The 27021-nt window shown below is 40.1% G+C and overlaps 1 long non-coding RNA gene and 1 pseudogene across 2 annotated transcripts; both read left to right on the top strand.

Moving 5' to 3' along the window:
- Positions 1-12221: 12221 nt before the first annotated feature.
- On the top strand, positions 12222-21195 carry LOC145423581 (uncharacterized). The gene is made up of 2 exons (XR_013904631.1): positions 12222-12905; positions 18860-21195. It is a non-coding gene; the product is annotated as an uncharacterized LOC145423581 (long non-coding RNA).
- Positions 21196-21540: 345 nt separating this feature from the next.
- LOC145423579 (Ig kappa-b4 chain C region pseudogene) lies at positions 21541-22358 on the top strand (annotated as a pseudogene). The gene is made up of 2 exons (XR_013904629.1): positions 21541-21649; positions 21813-22358. The product of XR_013904629.1 is annotated as an Ig kappa-b4 chain C region pseudogene (transcript).
- Positions 22359-27021: the final 4663 nt, after the last annotated feature.

Raw genomic sequence — 27021 nt, 5'->3', positions numbered from 1 at the left:
GCTGACTCACTGGGACTCTGATACTGGCTTTAGTCTGCAGCTTCTCTCAGTCTGCTCCCTCTGTGTCTGTATTGCTTTGATAGTTTTCATGTTTTCATGCTTGTGGCACTGTTGATGGTTTTAATACTTCAAATAAAAACTGAGGTCTTCAAATAGTGGTTTTCATGTGTTTCCATTCAGCTGCTCTTCTGTCTGATAATCATCCTTCAGATTCAGCAGTGATGCTTCCATACACTGAACATTTAATTTTCACTGTAACTCTACACTTCAAACCCTAAATGAAAAAATGAAAAGAACTAACGAAAAAGAAAAGAAGAAAACAATAAAAATAAATAAAAACACAGCCACCAGCTGCTCCCTACTTTTAAAAAAGTTACTAATTATAATTACTAGTTACTTCTTCAATAAAGTAACTGAGTTAGTAACTGACTTACAATATTCTAAAAGTAATTAATTACTTGAAAAGTAACTATTGTGTTACTTAAAAAATCCAAAAAAAAAAACCCAAACAAAAACGTCTAACCCTCTGCGGTCCAGGGTATAATTGGCCATTTTTAACTACTTTTGATTTTCCCTCCACATTTCACCTTTAAAAACTATTTATTTCCCTTGTTTGGTATCATTCTTTTCAGCACAGCCTCACGTGCCTGAATATACAGTCATGTTTTCATTTTGACAAACTGTATTAACAGAATTGATCTAAAATCAGACAAAAAGCATAAATTCTGAGTGGAAAAAGTTATATTTTTTACTTTAACAACTACAAACATCTTTAATGAATCATATTTCATAACTTTAAATGCAAATATAAATGGTCAATTTTAAAATCATATGCACAAGTTTTACAAACAACAAAGTTATTTGCATCCATTTACCTTTTACCCTTTTTTAAAATAACCATTTCAAACTATTTACAGAACAATCAGCTGTTCTGATTTCAATACGATGCCACACAAATTATTTGTGCCACTCCAAAAACATAATTTCTGTCCACTATAAAGGAGAACATCACAGCCTGATACCTGCAGGTCTGACAGCAGCAGGTGTATCACTCCTGTTTCTGTTGACTTGGATGAGTGACGAAACGTTTCTCCCACTGAAAACGCTGCATCCAGATGAACAGAATCAACTTTTGGAGAAAAAGGCAATAAATGAATAAATAAAATCACATCCATCAGCTGCTCCCTACTGGAACTACTTTCAAAGATTGTTGTAGATGCATTATTTTTCATTTGTGATTTTCTTTAATGAATACTTCATATTTCAAGAGTTAAAACCCTGAAAACAATTTAATGTTTGATCTGTTTGAAAAGGGCTCAAGGTTTTTAAGTGATTTTCTTAAAAAAAAGAAAAAAAAAGAAGAAGAAGCAGAAAAAGAAGCAGGCTGAATTAGTCATTAGTCTTTTCAGTTTGAGAACATTGTTTCTAGCTTTCATAATACAAAGATAAAATATTTAAATAATTGCTTTTACTCATTGCTTGTATCGATATTCTCTGATTTGAAGATAATTAATTTTAGCAATAAATATGTATTTGGCCATAAAGAACTGATGATGTTAACAGTTATAAAATGGTATTAGAACAACATATAAACCTATTTTTAAAATTATCAAAATATTTTATAAAAATAAATAATGTGTGTTTCTGAGCAGCTGTCAGTTCAGATGATCTTTTTTCTCAGTTCCTCTCCAGCTGTGTGAGGTTTTTGTACGGCGTTGTATCACTGTGTGAACGGGAAGCTGCTACACTGCTGACAGTAATAAACTCCTGCATCTTCAGCCTGAACTCTGCTGATAGTCAGAGTGAAGTCAGTCCCAGATCCACTTCCACTGAAACGATCAGAAACTCCAGACTGACGGCTGGTAGCATAATAAATTAAGAGTTTGGGAGATTCTCCGTCCTTTTGAAGGTACCAGTGGAGGCATGAGCCAACACTTGAACTGGCTTTACATCTGACAGAGACAGTCTGTCCTGGAACAACAGACTGAGCTGTAGGAGTCTGAGTCAGGACTTTTTCTCCTGATGAACCTGAAAACATGAAAAAGTGGAGAAAAGTTATCGAGATGATGAACATCCAAACATTCAAGGATCATTTCTCTAACACGGAGAACAGATGGAAGAAGGTCAGTGCTGTTGGTTTCAGAGTTTCTCCATCAGAGCAGAACATCATTGTGGTGAACCTGGCTGCATGCTGAAGCAAAGTTTTCACAGAGAGTCTCACCCTGAACAAGGAGCCCCAGGGTGGCCAGCAGTAGAGTCAGTGACATCATCATTGTGCTGCTGGTGTGTGAGTGGCTCTGAAAGGCCTGGACAGCCACTGATCAACACTGGCCTCTTAACAGCTGTGAGCAGAGAGGCAGGACACATATGCAAACACACAGAGTCAGTCAGCTGCAGCTGTCCTGAGCTTATGAAGCTTCCCTCAGTGAGACTGAAAAATAATGAACAAATGTACAAATAAAGCAAGTTTTTCCAAAACTGTAGTGATTTATTTGTTCGGCCTTCATTAGAAATGTAACCTACTCTGGTTAGTTTACACAACATCTGTCTGAACAACACATTAGTCCGATTGAACATGGCTATTTTCATGCCAGACTACACCACACATGAGGGGCAGAGTTTCACTGTGTGTGTATATTGCAAATGTACTTCTTGCATGTATCTGGTGCATTTATATTGGGTCCACACACTTCACAGCGCTTCTTTTTTTCCGGCCGCAATCTATGTGAAAAGATAAGGATTATTTTTCTAGAGTCAAGCCTGCTGAAGACAGTTTAAACTCAAAGGTGGAATTGTGTGAAATTATAAGCTCATCAATAGAAATATGGAAGCCTAAAGAAAACATGACATGAGACTCATTCTGACGTCAACAGAGTGACAGGAATCCTTGTTGACGGGTGCTGCTTGGCTTGAAATGCTACTGATTTAGCATCAGTGTGTGAGCTAATGATAGTGAAGCTGTTTATGAAATGTGTGCCTGAGCTCTTCTGTGGCTAAATGAACAGAAGGTCCTCTTTGCAGAAGGCAGATGAGTTCACACTAATGCACTAAGTGACTTTATTCATCCTGAACTCTGCTCTGATTGGCTGAAAGCTGCTAACATGCAGGCTAAAGGCCTCACTTTCAAATGTTTGTTGTCTGAACATGAAGACGAGAAAAAACTGAAAAACTCTGGTCTCATAAGAGCTGAATGTAAAACTGGATATATTTGACTTTACACTGATTCGATATAATCTTCAGAAATCGTTGAGCTTCAGGGTGACTGAGTGTTGAGATTTGTTTCTTTTATTTAAAGACAGTGTGTCTGTGATCCATTATGAAGCTGAGGTCAAAGTTCATGATCAAGCATCTTCTAACTACTCAAAGATTCACAGTAACAACTGTGTTAGTTTGAGATTTCCTGAGTTTTTTAGTGGGTAGAAAGAAGTTTCCACCATAATGATCATTTAATAGTGAACTTTAGATTTCTGAGTGATGTGATGAAAAATTCAGTCCCTTCATGAAATTGTGTTTGTGCTCATTGAACTGTGTCAGTCTCTGCTGCAGCTGGAAGTTACTGCAGTTTCTGTTCAGTCTGACTGAGGGAGGTTTTTGTACGACTGTTTTTCACTGTGTGCGCGGTTCCCAGTAGCTGCTATCAAATGCACCCAAACAGTAATAAACTGCTGCATCTTCAGCCTGGACCCCACTGATGGTCAGAGTGAAATCTTTGTTTGATCCACTGCCTGTAAAACGAGCTGGAATCCCTGATTGTCGAGTGGTAGCAGTATAAATGAGCAGTTTGGGAACTCCTCCATCTTTCTGTTGGTACCAGGATAAAAGGTTGGAGCTATAAACATTCTGTCCAGTTGTACATTTTATGGTGGCAGTTCCTCCCACAGCAGAGCTCACTGCTCCAGGCTGAGTCACTGGGACCTGAGGTTTGGACTCTGAGGACACAGAGACAAAGACATAAAGCAGCTTCATGGTTTTGTGGGCTTCATTTCAGAGGGACAGATGTTGATAGAGGAGAGGAGTTTGATTCTCTGGACTTTACCTGTGAAGCAGCAGCAGAGGAGAGTCCAGATGAGGACGCAGATCAAAGTCATGTTTTTGATGAGGAGGATTTCTGTGGCTTCTGTTGTGATGAAGGACAGCTGTCAGTCATCCAGTGTTCAACTCTCAGGACTATAAACTCTCCCAGAGCACTGGAGCATGGTGCTGCTGATGCAAAGTGCCTCTATGGAAATCATCTGACTCCAACAGGGACTTGCTTCAATCAGCTCGCATGTTTTTTAATATATTTATCTTAAAGAATGGTTTTTACAATTAAATCCTCTGTCTGGACTCTTGGGGTGACTCTCGACTCTGCATACATTTAGGATTCTAATGCAAACCTCTAGTTTTTGTCTTGTTATTCATTTCTATTCATTTATTTCTTCATTGTAATTCATAGTACACTTTTGTAAGCATTATGAGCAAGCACCCGCTTGTCTTGAAAGGTGCTACATAAATAAAATTTCACTTACTTTTGTCGTGTTGTTGAATGATGGATCAGCTAGTTTGTCACAATACTCCACGTGTAACATGTTATATAGATAGCTTTGAAATGAGTAAGCAATATAGAAAAATTACAATAAAGGTTGTGTAATTTCACTAAAGAATGCTTCACATCAGCTGCAAGAATTACACAGGGAATACACTGACACCCCCCCAAAAAAAAAAAAAAAAAAAGTGCAGCGATAGCTCAGTAGGTAGAGTGCTCGCCCCCTAATTTTAAGTTCAGGGATTCAAATCCACAGAATGGCTGCCTTGAGGTACCCCTGAGCAAGGTACCGTCTCTACTCACTACTCCTGGGTGCTGGATTGGCAGCTGCTCACTGCTTCACAATGTGAATGGGTTATGTGCACAGGACTAATTTTCTACGGGACTGATAAAGTGTGCAAAAAAAATCATTTGTTAAGTTTGTTTTGTTTCAGAGTCAGAGAGCCGTGTCTCTCTCAGAGGTTTTTGTACGGCGCCTCAATGAGTTTGTATCACTGTGGTAGACTTTTGGTGGAGGAACCAGACTGGATGTTGGAAGTAAGTTTTTACCCTTTAAAATGATAAAAATAATATGTTATATTTGCTTCAGTTGTTGGCTGTTGGGTGAGATAAAAAAAAGCATCAAAAATTTATTTTGTTGTTTTTCCTGATATATGAAGGAGGCTGACAGAAATTTATGTCTAAATTTGTGTTTGAACTTTTTACCTACTTGCTGTTGATAAACCAGTTCCTTCAATGTTTTTTCTTTATATGATCTTCACAGTAAGTTGTTGTTAAGAAATATACTCTAAAACACTTCTTCAGTAAAGACTCAGAGAAGAGAAACACACAGAACTTCTTGCTAGCAAGGGCAGCCTCCAGCACTGAGGCTCGCGCTGAGAAACTGCCCCGGTCTTTATTTATACTTCAGTGGGTGCGTGTGTGTGTGTGTGTGTGTGTGTGTGTGGTCCTGCTGATCAAAGGGTCATATAACAGCACAAAAGGAACATCCTTGGTCAGGAAGAGGGTAGTCTCCCCCTAGATAACACAGTGAAGAAGTCTAACAGTTCATCTTAACAAAAGGGACTTAGACTAAAACAGACATAGCTACTGTAGCCAGGTGGAAGTTCGATATTATGGGACACTGGATGGCGCTGTTTCTTTTGGGGTACCCCTGAGAGCGCAAGGGTTCATGGGGATCTACAGAGACATTCACGGGAGTGCTAGCTTGCATTGGTGTTATGTGGGTGTGCAATTGCCTTTTGTCGCTGCCTGATATGTTTTAAATGCAAAGTGTGCAACAGTTAAGGCACCAGGAGTTGCTGCAACCAACTTCGCCGTTCATCTCAGAGGGATCTATATTCCGTTTTCTGCTGAATTAATGCACTGTATGTATTTGAGTCCACACTTGTATTATACTATCTCTGTGGGTAAGAGGGAAATGTACCTTGTTAACTGTTTAATCTTGGCTCTGTATCTTAGCAGGAGAAGCCACTACAGTTATTTTTGCACTGCTAAGTTTGTTTTATTTATGTATGGGTTTATATCAGACACAAAATGACGCTAGACGTCCTTGAGTTCCAGATGCTGATAAAGTTGGGGAAATAACCTGCAGTAGCAGTGGGTTACCAGTGCACAAAGCTGTTACTGGATAAGAACTGTCTGTAACAATTTTATTTCTTTATTTTTACAACCTTTTTATTTTCTTCTGAGCGCTTACTTTATCATACAGATTAAAAGAACCCCAAAGATAATCTGTGTTCTGGGCTGGTTAATTTAGCCAGGCTACACTACGTTAAAACAATAAAACAATAAAACAAGGTACGACCTCTCCCCATGCTCCCAGGATGTGGGGGTGGACGCTGAAACACCTTGAAGTGTTACAGGCCCCCTAGGATGAGACATTCTTTCACTATGCCACCAACTATATACTTCTACACACAAATGATTACATGCAGCATTCTACCATATGCAAACTTATATCATTAAAAGATTATACTGACTACTAAGTACAATTTTCCTATTAACAGTTGTGGAAAAACTAAATTTTACATGAATAAAATTTTTTCTGCATCATCTTCCTTGGTTTCAGATTAGGGTTAATTGTATAGTAAATATCTCTGTTTATGCAGAAAATTGTTTTAGTGAGTTGTGTTTGTAAACGAATTTTGGCCAACAAGGGCTTCCCCTCAGACTGGAGTCTGTCCTGGATCGTTGACGGCCGCAGATGCAGCAGCATTGATTGTGAAGTGAGCAGGAGCCCCGGGGTGCAGCAGACAGTCATGAGCTGATTTACTGGGGACATGACGTTGTTGTTGTTGTTGTTGTTGTTGTTTAAACTTTGCTACAGCTCTCAGTCTGCAGACTTTTTCAATCTCAGTCTCTTTATTCTTCATCTCTTTGTTGCCTGTTTTATGAACTTGTCTCAAGATTTTACAACGATAAAGATTTTTCAACAGAACATGTCCTGTTATTTCTGCTGTTTGTTATATATGTTTATAAATACATTAACATGGATTTCAAAATAAAAAAACATTTAACACATTTTATTAAACAACAGTTTTGATCTGGTTACAAACAGACTGATTAATTGAAATAAATAAACTAGTTAAAAAAAAGAAAAAGAGACATATAATGGATAAATCAACAGGCTAATTAGATTTACTGTGTTAACACAGTAAATCGTGTTTGTTTGTAAATAACTTGTATTCCTATGTATTATCTTGATAACAATGATAATGTTTGTAAATAAAAATATTATATTTATTAATCATTAATTTTCTCCCTTCATTTTTCACAGCTTATTAAAACTGATTATTTCAACATTTTAATGAATGAAGCAAATATTTTGTGTTGTCAAAAAGGTCGTACTAGTATTGAGATACAACTAATAAACAGCATCAAAGTAAACAATGAAGTAATGTTGCAATTTGTACATTTTCAGACTCAATACAAACTATTTTCTGACTTTAATGAATATTTTTGATATCAGTATTAGCATTATTGCTATTTGATTGGGGATCAGCCATCTGAAAAGTGTTTGGAGACGCATTGTTTTTACAAGACTTTAAATATTTTTGACTTTATCAACAATAAACAAATAAAAACACTAATATTTATTTATTAGAAAACAAAAGGTCCTGGTTTAAATTGATATGATTATGAGATTTGGATATCATTGCATTTTGTGAAAGTTGCCTGAAAAGCTTTGTGTGTGTGTGTGTGTGTGTGTGTGTGTGTGTGTGTGTGTGTGTGTGTGTGTGTGTGTGTCCTCAGTGAACTGTATCAGTCTCTGCAGTATCTTCCAGCTGCAGCAGTCACTTCAGTTTCTGTTCAGTCTGACTGAGGGAGGTTTTTGTACGACTGTATTTCACTGTGTGAACACACGCTGACTGTTGATGCTGTGATAACTCTGACAGTAATAAACTGCTGCATCTTCAGCCTGAACTCCACTGATGGTCAGAGTGAAGTCAGACTTTGATCCACTGCCTGTAAAACGAGCTGGAATCCCTGATACTCGAGTGCTAGCAACATAAATGAGCAGTTTAGGAATTCCTCCATCTTTCTGTTGGTACCAGGCTAAACAGTCGTTGCCATAAACATCCTGACTGGTCGTACACTTGATGCTCACAGATCCTCCCACAGCAGAGCTCACTGCTCCAGGCTGAGTCACTGTGATCTGTCCTCTGGACTCTGAGGACACAGAGACAAAAACATAAAGCAGCTTCATGGTTTTGTGGGCTTCATTTCAGAGGGACAGATGTTGATAGAGGAGAGGAGTTTGATTCTCTGGACTTTACCTGTGAAGCAGCAGCAGAGGAGAGTCCAGATGAGGACGCAGATCAAAGTCATGTTTTTGATGAGGAGGATTTCTGTGGCTTCTGTTGTGATGAAGGACAGCTGTCAGTCATCCAGTGTTCAACTCTCAGGACTATAAACTCTCCCAGAGCACTGGAGCATGGTGCTGCTGATGCAAAGTGCCTCTCTATGGAAATCATCTGACCAAGTTTAGAGGCACAATGTGAAAAAGTAAAGGTCTGGACTTCACTACATGTTTTTACAACATTCTGTACGCCACGCAGATCCTGATGGGTTTGAAGAACTACTAACTGATTATATTTAAAATAAGTTCATTTAACAGTTGCTCTTTGCTAAGATGTAGAGAAGTAAGAAATTCAAATCTTTTCTAAATTCCTTCGTTCATGTTTGTAGCATTAAATATTTCATGGAAAGCATTTAGTCAGTGATTTTATGGTGGTGTACAGTGGTGGGTCACACTTACTGGAATCAATGTAACTCTATAAATGTAACTTTTTGGAGTAAATTCTACTTGCTGGTGAAGATCATGTGACCTAACTGAAAGCTTCACAGTGGGAATACAAGAGACTTTGTGGAGAAAGTGTTTTCTAAACCACTTGTGCCACTGTGCTGGTATTTGGAAAGAATGTAATACCACATATTATTTGTATGAATGCAGTTATACTCACTGTATGTAAAGTACTATTGAGTGAGACATGCTGTTTGACTTATTGGAAACACATTTTTTAGTTAAGCATAACATTTTATTGGTTTTGTTTGCGATGTTGTTGATTATTAAAGTTTCTGATGACAATGTAAATTTTAAAATGTTGCTATAGGAGACCATTAAGATGGCTGTGATCCAAAATTAAATATGGTTCAAACAACATGATACAACATGATTTCCTCCAGTACCATCCACCTCCAACATATGTTACAGTTTCTGTCAGTTTGCTGCAGTTTCAAATCAGTGATGCTTTTCCCCAATCAAATTAGCCTTTCTCGTTGTTTTTATACACACATACACACTGCTGTTGTTTCTACACTAATAAAGGGATTTGTTACTTTGTTGATCCACTTGAATCTCACAACTCTTTGAAACAGTTTTGTCAGACAGAACTCCAGATCTGTCACTTTGCTGAATACTGTCCAACACTGCATTAGTGTTTCCACTCAAATGACTTCAAAGCAGTGAAATTGCTCTTCAATTATAATCACATATGGACACATGTTCTCAGAAGACGTTTAAGTTGAAACATTTGGAAATGCATAATCTCAGTCTTGTGTCACACGTCCATGCCATGGCACTGCTACTGTAATTACACAGAAACATACACTATATGCACTCATTAACCACTTTATTAGGTACACCTCGCTAGTACCGGGCTGGACCCCCTTTTGCCTTCTGAGCTGCCTGAATGCTTTGTAGCATAGATTCAACAAGTCAGAGATTTTGCCCCTCATTGACATAATACCATCATATCATTGCTGCAGATTTGCCAGCTGGGCACCCCTTTCAAGCACATCTCAAAAATGCTGTCTTTAACTGAGATCTGGTGACTGTGGAGGCCATTGGACCACCGTGTTTTTGTTTTTGTTCTTTCAAGTTTGGTCACTCCATGTGAATTATAACCTCAGTTTCCTGTTCTTAGGTGACAGGCCCTGCAGTGCAGTCTTCTCCTGCTGTAGCCCATCTGCTTCAAGGTCGCATGTTGTGCTTGCAGACATGCTCTTCTGCGTCTTGTTTGTATCGAGTGGTTGATTGAGTTACTGTTGCCGTCACATTAACGTTCTCCTCTGGCCTTTGACATCAACATTTTTCAGACCGTTCCCATCAACCCTACAAATGGCTGTGTAAAGAAATCCCAGCAGATCAGCCTGTCTGGCATCAACAACCATGACACTGTTAATTATCTTTCTTAATGATGTTTGAATTAATCCTCAGCAGGCTGTGTCCAACATGTCTACATGTGTAAATGCTATGAGCTGCTGACATGTGATTGGCTGATATTTGGATTAACAAGCAGTTTAACAGGTGTACTTAATAACCTAATAAACATATGCAGTATGACTTTACTGGACTATACAGTAGTTGGTGCTGTGGTCTCAGATTGTATACATTTTCTTTTCCTGACACATGACACAATAATAATGAGTATTATTTTGCTTTTCTCCATTTCATCAGTTTTGTAAGGTTAAAAAAATACAAAAACCATCAGATTTGATTTTTGTTTCTGAAAACAGTTTTAAACTTCTCATTAGCTGTCACAGTCCAGGTGAGCTGCTGGTAAATTTCCACCATGTTCTCCTGTGTCTGCCCCTGGGCAGAGCCATCATCTCCTCACATGGAGCCAATCTGGAGCAACCTACTCAGGATATTCAAGACCAGCGTTGCCGTCTCTTCACTGCTAGTTTGCCAACTTACCCTCGGTGCTAACAGGCTACCATGCTTCATGCTCCTTGCACAAGTCTATGCACTCGGCCATACTCACTGCAGTTTCATGCTCCGTCTCCTGGGAAGGATTTCAATATCACACCTGCTGCCCTCTTCCCACTGCTTCTCACAGGATCCCTTGGAGCTCAGGTCAGCCCATCTTAACTTTGTTCAGCTCACCTGGACCTTCACCTACTCCCCTCAAAGTACCACCAGCTCCACCTGCAACATAAGCCATACTCCTCTTTAAAATTCAAGCACACCTGGAGAAGTCTGTGAACCCACTAACCCCCTTTTCCTCTCTCCCTCTTGATCACCACGCCACCTTAGGCCACCATGCTACGTTTTCTTGTCAGGAATCCCACGTCAAGTATAACTCTGTGTTTTTGTGCCAAATAAAGATTTGTGTGAAGCAAACTCAACCGTCTCCACATGTGGTCCAGCACTTGAGTCCAGTTTCGTACAGGCCTTTGGCCCCTTGTGACATTAGGCCTACATTTTTTGCAGTATTCTTTCCAAAGTAGGTGAGGTTTTGAGAAAAATAACAAAACAAAAAAACCTGTTTTGATGTCTTAAAACGACGGTGAAAGTGTTTTATGAAGTGTCTTTTGCATAGATGAGTCTGTGTGGTGAAAAAGGCCTTACATATTTGGAGAGCTGCATTAAGAGTGGTGAGAATGACGTTCCTGATGTAAGACTTTCACCAAAGCAACTGAGAAAAGCAGTGATGGGGAAACATTTACTGGAGTTCATTTAAGTGTTCACGAATAAATGTCAGTGAAGTCGTTTGAAAACGTGTGTGTGTGTGTGTGAAACATGTCAAAAGTAAACCAAAGCAACACATGGTGATAAAACCCGAATTGAATGGTAATGTTTACCAGTTAGAAGCCTTCACAGTGAGAACACCACAGAGCACCGTCTTCTCTACCTGGAAGGAATTTTCAAAACTTCCTAAAACACCATTATTTGTAGACAGAATTCCAAAATAGAAATAAAAACTCATTAAACAAAACCCTGTATGTGTAGGTAGCGTCTTAACAATGGACATGTTCATTCAGAAATTTGAAAAAAATTATAGAAAAAAATGCTGGTACACTTTCCAGAACTTAATATTTTTGTGAAATTCAAAACATAACTACATGAATCTGAAGTGTTTTTGAAGCGTTTTAGGCTGAGAATTAGTTTCAGTGTTTAGAGTTGTGAAAAAATAAGTGTCAGGTTTCAAGAGATGTTTTCACATGTGAAAGCTGTAAAATCTACATTTTGAAATCAGATTCTTTAAATATTGTTGTAATGGGCTTTATTTGTTTTAATTATTATAATATTATTAAATGATACAAACAGTGAATGATTTTGTTGAGTTTGTTTGTCTCAGAGTCAGAGAGCCATGTCTCTCTACAGTCAGAGGTTTTTGTACGGCGCCTCAATGAGTTTGTATCACTGTGGTGGACTTTTGGTGGAGGAACCAGACTGGATGTTGGAAGTAAGTTGTCAGAGTATTTTTGCTTTTAAAGGTTTTATTATTCATATAATAATCAGCTAAGAGTGTTTATATTTCTGTTCTGTACTCAACCAGCTGCATATTTTAATTGCTGGCTCCCTACTTTATAACGGAAACTGCTTGCCTTCACATTATCAGTCTTTGCCTTCACATTGTCACTGTTTGCCTTCACACTAGCAGGAAACCGCCACCCACGAGTAAGAAACAACCTTGTAGAGAACACGAAGTTTTTTGATAAACCACACCTGTTTTCTTGACAAGATAAGGATGATATTTCCTTTTTTGTATGCTTCATGATGTGTATAAATAAAGCCAGACTGCACCAAGGAGGTGTGTGAGTCTCTCCCTGAGTCTCTCACCCGTGCACGTTTAAAACTGCTCTAAGTGTCTGAGTGATATTTCATTGCATCTGAGTACTTTGATAATAAAATATCTTTAACATTTAATTGGTCCTTCTGAGCCGGAGTGGACATTGATATTTTTTCAATGCTCCAATAGGAGACCTTCGTCAAGTCCTGACGTCGTGAGAAGCCCACGCTGTCGACTCCTCTCCAGGCAGAGGATAAAGTCCAGAGACGTGACGTTCGGGTTCTGGCCAGCGTTCTTATAAGAGGTCCACGACTTCAGGGGTTGATGAAGGAAACCAAAGCAACCACACAATAACTCAGGTGAATATTTAGCACTCACTCACATCTTGCGCAAAACGACTGAGGCAACCTGTGGTCTGTACATTAAATAGTTTCCCGTCAATGTATGACAGATTAATTAAGTAACATTCTCGTCTGAAAAAGGACTGGTAGAGGTTACAGCTCGCCTGAAAGAGGGCTTGGAGCAAGTTTAATGTCAAAATACGACAGGATAGTAACATTCTCGTCTGAAAAAGGACTCGTAGAGGTTACGAAGCAGCTCGCCTGAAAGAGGGCTTGGAGCAATGTAGAAAGACACAGTGTTGCCCAGAATAAAAAACTCATTACGCGTATAATCTGTTGTTTTACTGTTTTGTTGGTGGAGTAAGTTGATTTTACAGCACATTAAGGAGGCTGAACTACTCCACCGAATTGTTTACCGTTGGTTGCTCGAGTTCTGGTGGAACGGGAAAAGGTTGTGTTTCATCACATAAAATTGACACCGCTTTCAAGGCTAGCTTGAAAGTAGAAGGCCGTGTCAATAGCCTCTCCCATTCCTCGTGCCAGAGAAAGCACCACGGGTGTGTATGTGTGTGTGTAAACGCAAATATATTTATAAATAAATAAATAATAATAACAAGAGGAAAAAATAATAATGGGTAATAAATCAACAAAACTCACTGCTGACGAGCAGTGGCTAGAGAAAAAATGTCCAGGCGCCGGACTAATTAGCGCAAATAGATGGAGAAATCCAAAGAAACTAAACTGCCCTGCGTGGGAGGGACAATGTACTCCCTTTGCAGTGACTGCTTTAAAAGAGACCCTCCAAGCGGAACTAAACAATGAAAAAAGCTTTAAAAAGAAAGCCAAACGTCTCACAGAGTGGCAACATTTTAAAGCCTGGATGGCAGAAAATGATAAACGCACAAAGGTGCGAGAAGAGAAAAAGAAAAAGAAAAATGAACAAAGTAGTGAACTAAAAGATCCACAACACCCAAAACCACCTCCTCCATATGTGCCTGCCCCCGGCCCGTCTAATCAGCCAGTATCAAAAAACCCCTTCACTGACGCGCCAGGCCCATATGATTCAGCAAGACAGGCATTAAATTTAATGACAACAAATCACCATAAGGAAGACATAGGGAAAGACCCGTCAGGTAGGGATATGGGAGGACAGATTGACCCCCCAGGACCGTCAGGTCTGTTTCCAATGATAGCCACGCCCAACCCAAGATATGGCCAACTAACGGGTGGCGATAATAATGAAAGAGACAACAACCCTTTCCTATATGTTTTCAGAGCATGGTCCCAAACTGACAGATTTAATGTTTTAAAGGACGTTCCACTGTTAAATGAAGGTTTTGAGCCATGGAGGGAGGCAGTTGAGTTAATTAGAACACACTGGCACTTGAATGGCCATGAAATGCTCCAGGTAATTCAGGACTTATTAGGTCTAAAAATGGGAACAGTAAAGGGAGACTTCACGGGGTCAGATGACCAGGGTATAGCCCTGCTCCCCACCTCTGAGCCTCTAAGGGCTCAGTTGGCAGGATTATATGAAAGGATTAGAGTCCGTCTAGCCCCAAGAGCAGATTACGGCAAAATAGGCGAGATAAAGCAGAAGGAAGCTGAGACTGCCTCTGACTTCCTCGATCGCCTACGCCCAGTTTTCAGACAACATTCAGGTTTAAATTACCAGGAGGAGCCACAAACACCATTTCAGCAACAGCTAAAAAATGCATTTCTGAACGGCCTCCTCCCAAAAGTGAGGGCCCACGTAGAAAAACACTGGGTCACACAAAATACAGGAAGTCTGTCAGATGCACTGCAATATGCTGAACACGCAGTTAAAATACAGAAGCAAAAAGAAAAAGGAGGCGTCTTTACTGTAGATCCAGCAACAGGATTGGTGGCATTCTCTGGAGAATACAGAAGACATAAACCAGGCCCCTACAAAGGAAAAGGAAAGGCAGGAGGAGGGCGAAAAGGAGAGAGAAGACTGAAAGACACAAGCTGCTACAATTGCGGAAAGGAGGGGCATTTTGCTCGCGAGTGTAGACATAGAAAAAAGGATGACACTGAGGAAGAGGATGAAAGAAATAACAAATGACTAGGAAAAAGCACAGAAGCAGAGAGCAATGAAAACACGGACGTGTATAACATAGAGCAATTGCTTTTGGGCTCTGAACATAAACCAACTGTAATTATATACGTAAATGGGCAGCCAATGACGATGCTCTGCGACACTGGAGCATGTAAAACTGTACTGATTAAAAAACCACCAAAAGTGAAATTCTCTAATGATACTCTGATAGTTAAGTCAGCATCAGGACATGTCAGTACTAAATCACTGACTGAGCCTCTACTCTTATCTCATGAAGACAGCGGCCGCAGCTGTAAAAACCAGTGCATATATGACCCATCTTGCCCAGTTAATCTTCTAGGGAGAGATGCGCTAGAGAAACTGGAAATAGGAGTATTGCCAGGACCAGAGGGCATGTATGCAAAGCTAATGTTAAACGAGAAACAAAGTCCAGCAGATTATCAGATTAATGTGTGTCAAGGACTCGGACAGCCTCACTACTACTGGACATTAGACCTGCCCTCACTAGAGCCTTTACAACACATAGCAAATCGATATCTGCCAACTCATTCAACACGACAGGACTACACTCAGTATCACAACACATTGAGGTTCAAACAGAGTCCAGGTCCTAATCCTGTGTATGACCAAGAAGTACACAAGCTAGGACCACAAATGCTGACATTACAGTACCTATATGTCACCCAAAGTGGTAATGCAGTGTGCTCTGTGCTGCAGCCTGAGGCAGTACAACGAGTAAATAGGATGCCAAATCCACATGTGTCAGTAGCACACAATGACAGTACTGAGTGGAAAGATTTAGGCCGCATTCTCACCCAAGTTGAAAGAGACAGATATGAAAAAACTGAGGACACGCATGAAGGATGGCTACAAGGTTGCAGAACGGGATGCATGAGATACACATTAGGGTGGGTGATCACTACCCACCCAGCCACATACATGACTGACAGCACTGATTTGCATGTGCAGGAAGATAGTGAAAACTGACATGTACTCTCATTAGAATTACACCCAGAACTACAAGAATTGCCCACAACACTATGGTCCACAGGATCGACAGATGTAGGATTAATTAAAGGAGCAGATCCTGTTGTAGTAAAAACTACTACAACCTACAGGCCAGTTAAACCACAATATCCCTTGACGGCAGAAGCAAAAGCAGGGATCAGGCCAGTAATTGCAGATATGGAAAAAGCAGGCATTTTAGTGAAAACAACTAAAGCAACCTGTAACACTCCAATCTTCCCAGTGAAAAAAGCAAACACAGGAAAATATCGCCTAGTGCATGACCTCAGAGCAATAAACGAAGTAACAGAACAAATCCCACCTGTGGTAGCAAATCCACACACAATCTTAAATCAAGTGACGCAAAAAGAACAATGGTTCTCAGTCATAGATCTGTCAAACGCGTTCTTCTCGGTGCCATTACACCCAGATTCACAAAATCTGTTTGGCTTCACCTTTGATAACGAAAAGTATACCTATACAAGACTGCCACAGGGTTTTCAGAACAGTCCCACCCTGTATGCAGAGGCATTAAAGAAATCTATGTCACTATGCACACTCCCTGCCACAGGGCAATTTCTTCTGTACGTTGATGACATTCTCGTCACGGGAGATACACGAGACAACTGCAGAAAAAACACCATGACTGTGTTGAAACATTTAGCACAGCAGGGCCATAAAGTATCACAGCACAAGTTACAGCTGTGGAGCCAAGAGGTCACATACCTTGGCCACAAACTCACAGGAGAGGGAAGAACACTGTTAGACAGCAGAAAACTAGCAGTACAGAATGCTCCAAAGCCTCTCACAAAACAACAAATGATGAGTTATTTAGGTCTCTGCAATTTTTGCAGATGCTGGATACCTGAATATGCTCTGCTAGCTCAACCTTTGCAAAACTTAATTTATGGAAAAAATCTAGCACTGAAAGATAAAATAGAATGGACACCAGAAGCAGAAAAAGCATTTAATGATCTAAAACTTGCACTGCAGACGCGCACAGTTTTGGCATTGCCAGACTATGAAAAACCTTTTTACTTGCATGTAGACGGAGGTGCAGGCTACATGAAGGCCGTTCTAACACAAGCCTTTGGGGAAAAGCAACGCCCTCTTGCATTTTATTCGTGTAAGCTAGATTCAGTGGCCTCAGGACTGCCCTCGTGCGTGCAGGCATGCGCAGCTGCAGCAGAGGCAGTTAAGAAATCCGCTGACATCGTCTTAGGACACACATTGATCGTCAAAGTTCCCCACGCTGTAACCTCCATCTTACTGCAGGCGAACTTGTCTTATCTCACACATGCAAGACAGCTCTCATACGTAGGCATCTTGTTATCACAGTCACACATTACAATCGAGAAGTGTGGTCAGCTAAATCCCAGCACACTTCTCCCCACATCAGAAGATGGTGAAAAACACTGCTGTATGGAAAAGCTAGATGAAGAAACAAAACCACGAGCCGATATATATAGCACACCACAGTCAACTTTCACTGACATTTTTGTAGATGGATCAGCTTCTAAAAATAGCTTAGGTCGCAACTGCGTTGGTTATGCAGTAACCACAGTAGACACAGTTCTGGAAGCAAGACCTTTGACTTCCTCTAACTCTGCACAAAGTGCAGAACTTACAGCTGTTGTGAGAGCATGTAAGCTGAATGAAGGAAAAAGCATAAACATACACACAGACAGTCAGTATGTCTTTGCAGCAGTACATCATTTCGCAAAGATTTGGCAGAACAGAGGCATGGTCACTTCTACTGGTAATCCAGTACAGCATGCACACCTTTTAAAAGAACTGCTAGAAGTGATAACACTGCCGAAAAAATTAGCATTGTGCAAATGTGCCGCACACCAAAAAGATAACTCAGAAATTACTAAAGGCAATAACTTTGCAGACCAAGCCGCAAAAAAGGCAGCACAACAACATATACAAACTTTAATATCTGAAACATCAACGTTAATACCACTTGATGTACTTAAAGATGAACAGAAAGCTGCATCCATCACAGAACAGAAAAAATGGTTAAGGTGTGGAGCACAGCTAGAAAATGACCTAATGACCTGTAATGGCAAACCAATACTGCCAAAATCTCTACACAAGACAGCAGCATTAGTGACACATGGCTTAACGCATTTGTCAACGGGTGGAATGATGAATGTCCTCTCTAAACACTTCTACACTCAAAATTTTGAAAATTCAGCAAAGGAATTCATCAGAACATGCATGATTTGCCAAAGACATAATGTACAGGGGAACCTCCGACCACAAAGAGGTCATTTCCCCACACCACCTCACCCTTTCCATACAATCCACATGGATTTTATTGAACTTAACGAATGCCAAGCATCAAGATATGCTCTAGTAATTATAGATGTATTTTCAAAATGGCCAGAAATCTATCCAGTCAAAAGAGCAGATGCAATATCAGTGGCAAAGTGTTTATGCAATCACTTCATCCCCACATATGGCATTCCCAGTCTGATAAGGTCAGACAATGGAACACATTTTGTTAATGACATCATCAGCAAAGTCTCTGAAGCTCTAGGATTTAGCATCAAACATCACTGTGCATATCACCCACAAAGCGCAGGATTAGTGGAAAGAACTAACGGCACAATAAAACAGAGATTAAGAAAATGCATGGAAGAAACAGGAAGACCATGGCCTGAATGTCTAGGCCTAGTAAAGATGTGGATGAGAATAACACAAGGTTCTCAGAAACTTACACCTTTTGAAATCATCCACGGGAGAGCGTTTCCATTGCCAATTACCAGTGAACCTATTAATAAATCAATAAGGGAAACTACCCTAGCAGAATGGATGACTAAACTGTTTGAAAATAAAGAGATTGTGTTAAACAACCAACTGCCGAGTGATTTCTCTCCAGTGTCTTGCAGGTTACAACCAGGTGATTGGATCCTGATCAAAGTACTCCAGAGAAAGAATTGGAGTTCACCAAGGTGGGAGGGCCCATACCAAGTCCTACTTACCACACCCACCGCCTGCAAAATAGCAGAAAGACCATCTTGGATCCACCACAGCCACTGTAAAAAAGTGAGTGACAATCCAGACGCTTAGACGCCGGCTCCCCTGGCTTCTAGGTGATCTATTGGTGAAGGGAAGGGCTGATTGGGTATATCCCGCCCTTTTTTTACTTCTCGCCAATAGTCTACTCACCAGAAGTCTAGGTGTGCCTGGTCATCATGAAGACACTTGTCCTCCTAGTGGCCAGCATTGCGCTCCTAGTGAGCCTACTAACACTCACCCAGATGAGAGGAAATAAACAACACCACCTGCAAAAAAGATGGACACATGATAATTCGCATCTACGTGACCTGAACCAAGACCATAACCACCCATGGATGAACAACGCGTGGTATAGATATGTGTATGATAGAACACGCACCGACAACAGCACGGAATGCTATGTATGTTCACATATGCCAACAACAGCCGTACACGCAACAATATATGGAAAGGCACCTGAACTTGACGAAGCGATGTGTGTGTTCAACAAAGCAACAACTGGAAATTGCACACGCAGAGATTTGATGGCAACAGGACTGACCCTAAAAGGTCAAAGCACAAAGAAAGAAGACCTAATTCCATGGTGTAGTGACACAGACGTCAAACGTGTCACGAAACCACTTTCACAACGACGTATCCTAATTGAACAGACAACCCCTTGTGCCTACAATCTGACGAACTGGAACTACACCTGCAACGAAAAACATTGGGTAAACGTCAAAGCCAACAACACAAAAAACAAATCATTCGCCATAGTTTTGCCGCCGGACATACAGCACCCAATGTGTTTCAACTTCTCCGATGGAAACAGGAAACTTGGACGAAACCGCAACTGCACACAGACACTTGACCTGACCCAATCCAAAGGAATACACACCTTCAAAAATTGAACTTTCTGGGTCCAGGGAGCCGCTTGGGCCTGCGGGCCTAAAACCTACTTCATGCTCCCACCGAACTCCACCGGTCTGTGTGCACCAGTACTAATTTCAGACCACACCTTCAAGATCACAGCAGAGACACACACGTCAAGAGCAAAACGTGAAGTTGCTGAAGTCACTGAAGTAATGCCACATGACTCAATCTATGGATCAGATGTGCCCAAGAACTTCAAACTATGGACTGATGGTCAGAAAGTCCTCCACTCCTTGTTCCCTTGGGTAGGAGTTGGGAAAAACATGCTGAGGATCGAGACACTTGACTATCGATTTGGACTGTTCCTAAATGCTTCAATGAAAATCAACAAAGCGCAAAATGAAGAACTCGACGCAATACGCATTGTAGTGATGCAACACAGAGTCGCACTAGACATGATTCTAGCTGAAAAAGGAGGTTTGTGTGTATTGTTTGACACTACATGTTGTACATACATCCCAGACAACATACACTCACAAAACATGACCGACGCTTTGAACACCTTGAGAAAGATTGAAGATGCTGAACAACAAGACTATGTCACAAGCACTGATGATTGGTTGACATGGTTACTAGGTGGTTCATGGAAGTCCCTTCTGATTAAAGGACTTGTTGGAATAGCATGTTTGCTTTTACTGTTATGTGTTTTCACAACATGTGTAGTACCCTGTCTGAAGAAAATGGTATCAAACATGGTGACAACTTCTATCAATGCTTATGTGATGATGTCTCAAATGGAAGAAATTTTGAAAGATGATCCATACAGTAATGTTTAGTTTAATTGAACACAGGACTGTTTTATGACGTTCAAACCGAAAATGTTTAGACAAGAGGTTATGAACTGACAAAAATAACAGTACTGTCATGTGAGAAATCTAAACAACAGGAGGGAATGTCAGAGTATTTTTGCTTTTAAAGGTTTTATTATTCATATAATAATCAGCTAAGAGTGTTTATATTTCTGTTCTGTACTCAACCAGCTGCATATTTTAATTGCTGGCTCCCTACTTTATAACGGAAACTGCTTGCCTTCACATTATCAGTCTTTGCCTTCACATTGTCACTGTTTGCCTTCACACTAGCAGGAAACCGCCACCCACGAGTAAGAAACAACCTTGTAGAGAACACGAAGTTTTTTGATAAACCACACCTGTTTTCTTGACAAGATAAGGATGATATTTCCTTTTTTGTATGCTTCATGATGTGTATAAATAAAGCCAGACTGCACCAAGGAGGTGTGTGAGTCTCTCCCTGAGTCTCTCACCCGTGCACGTTTAAAACTGCTCTAAGTGTCTGAGTGATATTTCATTGCATCTGAGTACTTTGATAATAAAATATCTTTAACATAAGTCAAAAACAAAGTTACTTCTATGTCCTTTTTCTCTTTAATTTAATTTTCTTTTCTTTAATTTCATTTAATATGAAAGGCTAGGAAACTTTTTGTGTAACTGATTAATTATTTTATTCATAAATTTTGTCCTAAGAAACAAAGTCAGCTTTGGAAATGAATATTCAGACACTCGGGACAATTTACAATGAAAATCTGGGATGTTTCATATTATTAATTATTATTTGTAGTTCTGATGATAAAGTTGTATTTTGAGGGCTTGTAGGTTTAGTTCAGTCTGACAGTCAGAGAGCCGTGTCTCTCTACAGTCAGAGGTTTTTGTACGGCGCCTCAATGAGTTTGTATCACTGTGGTGGACTTTTGGTGGAGGAACCAGACTGGATGTTGGAAGTAAGTTAATTAAACTGTGTTTATTATTAAATATTGTATCATTTTATTTAATAATTATTTGTTAGACTGCTTAGATGAGACAAAAGTATTTTTTTTAAATAACTTCTTAACGGAGAAAATCAAATTGTGGTTCGTGTCCTCTAAGCTGATTGGTGTTTCCTAGGTGATACCCGCCCCGCCCTGAAGGTGCTGGGTCCCTCCAACAAGGAGCTGGAGCAGGGGAAGGCCACGCTCATGTGTGTGGCCAACAAGGGCTTCCCCTCAGACTGGAGTCTGTCCTGGAAGACGAGCGACAGCAGTGGCAGCAGCAGCATCAGAGGGGAGGAGAGCAGGACTCCTGGAGTGCTGCAGAATGACGGCCTCTACAGCTGGAGCAGCACCCTGACGCTCACTGCAGACCAGTGGGGGAAGGTGGGCTCTGTGACCTGTGAGGCCACCCAGGGCTCCCAGAATCCGGTCTCAGAGCCACTGAGGAGAGACCAGTGTTCCCAGTCCTGATGTCAATCACTGAGTCTTTGATGTTGATTTTCTTCTGTCTCTTTGTTTCTTTGTGTTTGCAGATTTAAAAAATAAACTCATTAAACAGTCATATTTCCATCTCATAATGACAACAATCAGAGCAACAATCTCCTCTAGTTTCATCCTTTTGTGTCTGTTGTAAAGCTGAAATTTCAAACTCTTAAAAGAATAAAAATGCAACGAGGAAACATGTTCTTTGACTCTGTGAGTTTGATAGATGCACATTTAAAAAAGAGAGATTTTGTAATATTTATTAAACCAGACCAAAATAAAAATGTCTACAGACACACCAAGTGTAATGTGCAGTCAACATGGTTAAATATATTCTTATACACACATTTAGTGTTTTCTATAAGATGTTGAGGTCCAACCATAGATTGTCTGTGTGCTCTTCATATTTTCTAGTCTCAAAGCTGTTTCTTGACCTGCATTTTATTCGGACAATATAGATAAAAAATATCCTAATAATTGAAATTAAAGAGCAGGCTGTCATCTGTATGTTTAAACAGAGTCTATTTAAATGAAGATTTACTGAAGTTTGATTAATGAACTATATGTCAGTGAAACTCTGATGAAGCAACAGAGCAGAGAAGAGTCTAGAAGCTGGTGGTGGCAGAGATGAAGCAGGTGGAGACTTAGTTGAGGATAATTGTCCAGGATGAGGTGGAGATCAGGAGTCTGAGAGTTAAAGCACTCCTGTCCAGAAACAGGTGTGAACAAAGTACGTGTTCAGGATTATCAATTAATCTAGTGATGTTTTCTAAGTGCTATGTATTGTATTTGGTCGTCTCTTAATTTGTAGCAATATACTCAATGTATATGCTTGTGTGTGTGTCCTCAGTGAACTGTATCAGTCTCTGCAGTAGCTGCATTTGAGTCCTTTCCTGCCTGCAGCCGTTTCATGACACCATTTGTTCTTTGACATAAATCATATAAAGTGTCCTTCAAGTCCTTCAGACTTTAAGACAGTTGAACATCTGTGCGTGAATTTGGATCGATGTGTTAGAGTTAAAAGAGTCAAAATTTGGTAAATAAAGCTTGAGAGAAACAACGACACTGTCATATTAGACTCTGTCATTATTTATTCACCAAGGGCTAATGGACTTACAACTCTTCAGTTTAATTTGAAACACGGCATGGAATCATTTACTTGATAGAAATGTGAAATTTTTGACCCATAACAGAGACACCATTAGTGAGGAGCTGCAGCAGGGGAAGGCCACGCTCATGTGTGTGGCCAACAAGGGCTTCCCCTCAGACTGGAGGCTGTCCTGGAAGGTGGATGGAAGAAGCAGCATCAGCTGGGAGGAGAGCAGGAGCCCCGGGGCGCTGCAGAATGACGGCCACTAAAGCTGGAGCAGCACCCTGAGGCTCCCTGCAGACCAGTGTTGGGGAGTAACAGAATACATGTACCGCCGTTACGTATCTAAAATACAAAATATGAGTAACTGTATTCCGTTACAGTTACCGTTTAAAAGGTGGCATTCAGATTACAGTTACTTTGTTGAAATAAAGGGTTTACACGTCAGTCTTTTCCTGTTTCATATGTTCGGCTGTGCCCTCTCTATTTTTGGTGATTCCAGGCGGGTGGAAACACAAACAAAACACACATCAAGAGGCTGTAATTTCTGTGTCTCAATCTCACGGCCCATTTCACCTCTACTTGTGGCCCGCATAATGACGTGAAGAAATATTTATAAAAAAGACGATGACATGGTAATCATAAATATTTGTGTTTCTGTAGAACTTAAAGCAGGATGAATTAGTCATTGGTCTTTTGGGTTTGAGAAAGTTGATTCGAGCTTTCATAATCCAAAGATAAAATATTTAATTGATTGCTTTCAATCGTTGCTCGTATCGATATTCTCTGTTTTACAGATAATTAATTGTAGCAATAAAATTCTATTTATAGGATAAATAACTTCTTGCTTAAAAATAAAAATAATAAAAACATTCACAAAATGATGATATTAACATTTATAACATGTATTTATAAAAAAAATATGAAACTATTTTATACAGATAAAATAATGTGTGTTTCTGAGCAGCTGTCAGTTCAGATGATCTTTTTTCTCAGTTCCTCTCCAGCTGTGTGAGGTTTTTGTACGGCGTTGTATCACTGTGTGAACGGCCAGCTGTTACACTGCTGACAGTAATAAACTCCTGCATCTTCAGCCTGAACTCTGCTGATAGTCAGAGTGAAGTCAGTCCCAGATCCACTTCCACTGAAACGATCAGAAACTCCAGACTGACGGTTTGTAGCAGAATAAATTAAGAGTTTGGGAGATTCTCCGTGCTTTTGAAGGTACCAGTTAAGGCAGCCGCCAACACCTGAACTGGCTTTACATCTGACAGAGACAGTCTGTCCAAGAACAGCAGACTGAGCTGTAGGAGTCTGAGTCAGGACTTGTTCTCCTGATGAACCTGAAAACATGAAAAAGTGGAGAAAAGTTATCAAGATGATCAACATCCAAACATTAGAGGATCATTTCTCTAACATGGAGAACAGATGGAAGAAGGTCAGTGCTGCTGGAGCCAGAGTTTCTCCATCAGAGCAGAACATCATTGTGGTGAACCTGGCTGCATGCTGAAGCAAAGTTTTCACAGAGAGTCTCACCCTGAACAAGGAGCCCCAGGGTGGCCAGCAGTAGAGTCAGTGACATCATCATTGTGCTGCTGGTGTGTGAGTGGCTCTGAAAGGCCTGGACAGCCACTGATCAACACTGGCCTCTTAACAGCTGTGAGCAGAGAGGCAGGACACATATGCAAACACACAGAGTCAGTCAGCTGCAGCTGTCCTCAACATAAAAGGCTGATTTACTCTTAGTGAGCAGTGAATAATTAAATAATTTATGATATCGAGTGGAGAGAAACAAGTCTGATTTTAAAAAGGGATGATGATTAAAACTGTGTAGTTATTATAAAGTATTGTGTCATTGTTATAGGATAGTACAGTAGCACTTAAGCTGGTACAGTAGGAACTGTTGTGAAACGATGACAAGCAAGAGCAGTGACTATTGTGCTACATTTTTACCTTTTATGAGTCCGTTTACATTTTTTTTGCTAAGACCAAAGCTCGTTGATTTTACATTGAGACCTCAAAGGATGACGGTGACTTTTAGTCAGATATTTAAAGTGATGTCTTTTTATTTGTGTGTTCTTCAAGTGAGTCTAAGTTGTATGTGTGGGTCTATCATAGTTTATTAATGAAGAATGTAAATGATTCATGCAGGCGGTAGGTATTTTCTGTCCTGCAGTTTGCCCTCTAGTGGTTGTTTTTGTGTATTTTTACTCTGTAAGATTTAATTAGCCAGAGGCAGTTCCACCTCTGTTAATCTGTTGACATCCATGCCATCACAAGTTGATAAACGGCATCATCTGTAAGTAATATTGTTTGTTATCACTGAGACGACTTGTGTGCATTATTATTTGTTGTGAAGGTGTGATATAGTTTGTAGATTGAATTTAATTTGAATGCATGTATAACCTAAGCTAGTAAGGTTAAGCTAGCTCATATGCCATGTGGTTTCTTTAACATTTTCATCATGAGCGTGATTTCATTTGATGTTTTATTCGGGCACTCACTAAGCAGATAAATATTGTGCTCATATTTTTGAATATGTGACTTACTGGTGTGTTTGTTATATTGTATATTGATGCAACATCTTTATTGGTTTATTTCTGGTTTTGTCAACAGTTTCACACTTTTTCCTTATTAAATCATCCAACTCAACACATCGGCCTGTTCCTTGGATTTTGATTAAGAGAGTGTTTTTCTGTCTGTATAGCTGAGTCTACTTTCACGAGGTGTGTGTGTGTGTGTGTGTGTGTGTGTGTCCTCAGTGAACTGTATCAGTCTCTGCAGTATCTTCCAGCTGCAGCAGTCACTTCAGTTTCTGTTCAGTCTGACTGAGGGAGGTTTTTGTACGACTGTTTTTCACTGTGTGAACACATACTGACTGTTAGGATAGTGAAAACTCTGACAGTAATAAACTGCTGCATCTTCAGCCTGGACTCCACTGATGGTCAGAGTGAAGTCAGAGTTTGATCCACTGCCTGTAAAACGATCTGGAATCCCTGATTGTCGACTGCTAGCATAGTAAATGAGCAGTTTAGGAATTCCTCCATCTTTCTGTTGGTACCAGGCTAAACGGTCGTTGACATAAACATTCTGACTGGTCGTACACTTGATGCTCACAGTTGCTCCCACAGCAGAGCTCACTGCTCCAGGCTGAGTCACTGTATATTGTCTTCTGGACTCTGAGGACACAGAGACAAAAACATAAAGCAGCTTCATGGTTTTGTGGGCTTCATTTCAGAGGGACAGATGTTGATAGAGGAGAGGAGTTTGATTCTCTGGACTTTACCTGTGAAGCAGCAGCAGAGGAGAGTCCAGATGAGGACGCAGATCAAAGTCATGTTTTTGATGAGGAGGATTTCTGTGGCTTCTGTTGTGATGAAGGACAGCTGTCAGTCATCCAGTGTTCAACTCTCAGGACTATAAACTCTCCCAGAGCACTGGAGCATGGTGCTGCTGATGCAAAGTGCCTCTCTATGGAAATCATCTGACTGACAGAAACATGCAAGTTAGAATAGAATAGAAAGCCTTTTTTGTCACTATAAAGTTGTACAAAGAGATACAGAGAAAATGAGACAAAGACACAAATTTGCAGGGGGAGAAGTGCCAGAAACACATTATATTAGATTAATATTTCAAACATTACAAAATGCTAATCTTACAGCACCAAAATTATTGTATCTCTACAGTTTCAACATTTATTATGCACAGAGTGGATAGTCAAAAAAATTGAATCATCAAAAATACATTATTTTATATTTATTACTTTTACTAT

Source organism: Astatotilapia calliptera, chromosome 22, assembly GCF_964374335.1.
Source record: "Astatotilapia calliptera chromosome 22, fAstCal68.1, whole genome shotgun sequence".
Lineage (NCBI taxonomy): Eukaryota > Metazoa > Chordata > Actinopteri > Cichliformes > Cichlidae > Astatotilapia > Astatotilapia calliptera.
Note: the sequence above shows the minus strand (reverse complement) of the source record. Positions and strands in the feature narration are given on the sequence as shown.